This window comes from Arachis hypogaea, chromosome 15 (genome assembly GCF_003086295.3).
Source record: "Arachis hypogaea cultivar Tifrunner chromosome 15, arahy.Tifrunner.gnm2.J5K5, whole genome shotgun sequence".
Taxonomy (NCBI): domain Eukaryota; kingdom Viridiplantae; phylum Streptophyta; class Magnoliopsida; order Fabales; family Fabaceae; genus Arachis; species Arachis hypogaea.
In genome coordinates this window covers 54,227,826-54,232,661 of record NC_092050.1, presented here as the reverse complement: position 1 = coordinate 54,232,661, position 4,836 = coordinate 54,227,826, and the positions used below count along the sequence as shown (strand labels likewise).

Below are 4,836 nucleotides of genomic sequence, written 5' to 3'. Positions count from 1 at the left end.
CACTTATATCCATGAGAACTTGGTCCAACCTTTGATCAAAGTTGACCTTCTAGTGTAGGGGCGTGCGTTTTCTTCCATCATTGGCAAGTTGAACGCCAGCCTTACATTTTCTGGACTGAAATCTAAATATTTCCCCCGAACCATGGTGAGCCAATGCTTTGGATTTGAGTTCACACTTTGATCATGGTTCCTAGTGATCCATGCGTTTGCATAGAACTCTTGAACCATTAAGATCCCGACTTGTTAAATGGGGTTGGTGAAAACTTCCCAACCTCTTCTTTAGATCTCAAGTCGGATCTCCGGATACTCATTCTTTTTGAGCTTGAAAGGAACCTCAGAGATCGCTTTCTTCTTGACCACAACTTCATAGAAGTTGTCTTGATGGACCTTTGAGATGAATCTCTCCATCTCCCACGACTCAGAGGTGGAAGCAATTACCTTCCCTTTCCTCTTTCTTGAGGTTTCTCTGGCCTTAGGTGCCATTAATGGTTATGGAAAAATAAAAAGCTATGCTTTTACCACACCAAACTTAAAATGTTTGCTCGTCCCCGAGCAAAAGAAGAAAGAAAGAAGGAGAAGAAGAAGAAAAATGGAGGAGAGCGAGAGAGGGGTGTATTCGGCCAAGGGGAAGAAGAGAGGGTTGTGTTGTGTGAAAATAAAGAAGGAATGAGGGGTTTATATAGGAGTGTGGGGAGGGTTAGGGTGCGGCCATTAGGGTTGGGTTTGGGAGGGAAAATAGTTTGAATTTTGAAGGTAGGTGGGGTTTATGGGGAAGAGAAGATGGATGTGAGTGGTGAGGGGGTGATGGGAAAGAGTGATTGAGGTGATTGGTGAAGGGTATTTGGGGAAGAGAGTTATGAAAAGGTGTGAAGAGGAGACAAGAAAAGGTAGGGATCCTGTGGGGTCCACAAATCCTGAGGGGATCCTATGGGGTCCACAGATCAAGTGGGGTCAAGGACTTAACATCCCTGCTCCAATTAGGCGTGTAAAATGCCCTTGCTGTGCAATCCTGGCGTTTAACGCCAGACTGCTGCTTGTTTCTAGCGTTAAACGCCCAAATGTAGCCTGTTTTTGGCATTTAATGCCAGGCAGATGCTTGTTTCTGGCGTTAAATGCCAGCTTGGTGCTTGTTTCTGGCCTTAAACGCCAGACTGCTCTTCCTCCAGGGTGTGTTATTTTTCATTCTATTTTTCATTCTGTTTTTTATTTTTCAATAGTTTTTGTGACTTCACATTATCATCAACCTAAAGAAAACATAAAATAACAAGAGAAAATAAAAAAATATAATTAGATAACATTGGGTTACCTCCCAACAAGCGCTTCTTTAATGTCAATAGCTTGACAGTGAACTCTCATGGAGCCTCACAGATGTGCAGAGCATTGTTGGAACCTCCCAACACTAAACTTAGAGTTTGAATGTGGGGATTCAACAGCAAACTTAGAGTTTGGTTGTGGCCTCCCAACACCTAACTTAGAGTTTGACTGTGGGGGCTCTGGTTGACTCTATAGTGAGAGAAGCTTTTCATGCTTCCTCTCCATGGTTACAGAAGGAGATCCTTGAATTTTAAACACAAGGTTGTCCTCATTCAGGTGAAGGACCAACTCTCCTCTGTCCACATCAATCACAGCTCTTGCTGTGGCTAGGAAGGGTCTTCCAAGGATGACGGATTCATCCTCATCCTTCCCAGGGTTTAGGATTATAAATCAACAGGGATGTAAAGGCCTTCAACCTTTACTAACACGTCCTCTACTAGTCCATAAGCCTATTTTCTTGAGTTGTCTGCCATCTCTAATGAGATTCTGGCAGCTTGCACCTCAAAGATCCCAAGTTTCTCCATTACAGAGAGTGGCATTAAGTTTATTCCTGACCCTAGGTCACACAAAACCTTCTCAAAGGTCATGGTGCCTATGTTACAGGGAAATAGGAATTTGCTAGGATCCTATTTCTTTTGAGGTAATTTCTGCCTATCCAATGCATTCAGTTCATCGGTGAGCAAGGGAGGTTCATCTTCCCAAGTCTCATTACCAAATAATTTGGCATTCAGCTTCATGATTGCACCAAGGTACTTAGCGACTAGCTCTTCAGTAATGTCTTCATTCTCTTTAGAAGAAGAATACTCATCAGAGCTCAGGAAGGGCAGAAGGAGGTTCAATGGAATCTCTATGGTCTCTAGATGAGCCTCAGATTCCTTGGGTTCCTCAAAGGGAAACTCCTTATTGGTCATTGAACGTCTCAGGAGGTCTTCCTCACTAGGATTCACGTCCTCCTCCTCCCTTGTAGGTTCGGCCATGATGGTCAAATCAATGGCCTTGCACTCTCTCTTTGGATTTTCTTCTATATTGCTTGGGAGAGTACTAGGAGGAGTTTCAGTGACTCTTTTACTTAGCTGGCCCACTTGTGCCTCTAAATTCCTAATGGAGGACCTTGTTTCATTCATAAAACTCACAGTGGCCTTAGATAGATCAGAGACTATATTGCTAAGCTAGATGGATTCTGCTCAGAATTCTCTGTCTGTTGCTGAGTGGATGATGGAAAAGGTTTGCTATTGCTAAACCTGTTTCTTCCACCATTATTAAAGCCTTGTTGAGGCTTTTGTTGATCCTTCCATGAGAAATTTGGATGATTTCTCCATGAGGGATTATAGGTGTTTCTATAGGGTTCACCAACGTAATTCACCTCTGCTATTGCAGGGTTCTCAGGATCATAAGCTTCTTCTTCATAAGATGCCTCTTTAGTACTGTTGGATGATTCCTTCAATCCATTTAGACTCTGAGAGATCATATTGACTTGCTGAGTCAATATTTTATTCTGAGCCAATATGGCATTCAGAGTATCAATTTCAAGAACTCCCTTCCTTTGAGGCGTCCCATTATTCACAGGATTCCTTTCAAAAGTGTACATGAACTAGTTATTTGCAACCATGTCAATGAGTTCTTGAGCTTCTGCAGGTGTTTTCTTTAGGTGAATGGATCCACCTGCAGAATGGTCCAATGACATCTTAGATAATTCAGACAGACCATCATAGAATATATCCAGGATGGTCCATTCTGAAAGCATGTCAGAAGGACACTTTTTGGTCAGTTCCTTGTATCTCTCCCAAGCTTCATAGAGGGATTCACCTTCCTTCTATTTGAAGGTTTGAACATCCACTCTAAGCTTGCTAAGCTTTTGAGGAGGAAAGAACTTGGCTAAGAAAGCCGTGACCAGCTTATCCCAAGAGTTTAGGCTATCCTTAGGTTGAGAGTCCAACCATATTCTAGCTCTGTCTCTTTATAGCAAACGGGAAAAGCATGAGCCTATAGACCTCGGGATCAACCCCATTGGTCTTAACAGTATCACAGATTTGCACGAATTCAGTTAAGAACTGAAAAGGATCTTCTGATAGAAGTCCATAAAACTTGCAGTTCTGTTGCATCAGAGAAACTAATTGAGGTTTCAGCTCAAAGTTGTTTGCTCCAATGGCAGGGATTGAGATGCTTCTTCCATGTAAATTGGAATTCGGTGCGGTGAAGTCACCAAGCATCTTCCTTGCATTGTTATTATTTTCGGCCATGTCTCCTTCTTTTTCGAAAATTTCTGTTAGATTTTCTCCAGAGAGTTGTGCTTTAGCTTCCCTTAGCTTCCTCTTTAGAGTCCTTTCAGGTTCAGGATCAGCTTCAACAAGAATGTTCTTATCCTTGTTCCTGCTCATATGGAAAATAAGAAAACAGAAAATATGGAATCCTCTATGTCACAGTATAGAGATTTCTCTATGTGAGTAGAAGAGAAGAATAAAAGAAGGGGAAGAGAAAAACTCGAACACAGAGAGGAAGATGGTGTTTGAATTTTGGGTGGAAGAGAAGTGTTAGTGGATGAATAATTAAATAGAAGGAGATGAGAGATGATAGAATTCGAAAATTAATTAAAATAAAAAAATATTTTTTTTGTTTTTAATTTAAAATCAAAGTTATAATTCAAAAATTAAAAACAAAAATGAAATTCAATTAAATTAAATTTTAAAACAATTAGTTAATTAAAAAAGAATTTTGAAAAAGAGGGAAGGGATTTTCGAAAATTAGAAAGAGAGAGTTAGTTAGGTAGTTTTGAAAAAGATAAGAATCAGACAAAAAAATAAGATTGATTGAAAAAGATTTGAAACTTAATTTTTGAAAAGATAAGAAGTTAAAGAAGTTAGAAAAGATTTTGAAATTGATTTTGAAAAAGATGTGATTGAAATTTATTTTGAGAAAGATTTGAAAAAGAAATTTAAAAAAAAAAGATTTGATTTTGAAAATTAAAGTTGATTACTTGACTAACAAGAAACAAAAATATATGATTTTAAAATTTAAAGATTGGACCTTTCTTAATAGGCAAGTAACAAACTTAAAAATTTTTGAATCAATCACATTAATTGTTAGTAAAGATTTTGAAATTATGAAATAAAATAAGAAAAAGATTTTTGAAAATCAATTTGAAATTTTCGAAAATCATAAAAGAAAATGAAAAAGATTTGATTTTTGAAAAAGATTTGAAAAAGATAGAATTTTTAAATTGAAAATTTGATTTGACTCATAAGAAACAACTAGATTTTAAAAAGTTTTGAAAAAATCAACTCAAATTTTTGAAATTTATGAGTGAAATAAGAGAAAGATATTTTTTTATTTTTGAATTTTAATGATGAGAGAGAAAAGCATCAAAAAGACTCAATGCAAGAAAATTTTGGATCAAAACAAATGATGCATGCAAGAACACTATGAATGTCAAGATGAACACCAAGAACACTTTGAAGATCAAGATGAACACCAAGAACTTATTTTTGAAAAAAGAAATTTTTAAGAAAAGAAAAACATGCAGGA

At 37.8% G+C, this 4,836-nt stretch overlaps 1 non-coding gene across 1 annotated transcript; it reads left to right on the top strand.

Moving 5' to 3' along the window:
• The first annotated feature begins 3,052 nt into the window (after positions 1-3,052).
• LOC112753780 (small nucleolar RNA R71) lies at positions 3,053-3,160 on the top strand. Its single transcript, XR_003178147.1, has one exon. It is a non-coding gene; the product is annotated as a small nucleolar RNA R71 (small nucleolar RNA).
• The last annotated feature ends 1,676 nt before the right edge of the window (positions 3,161-4,836 follow it).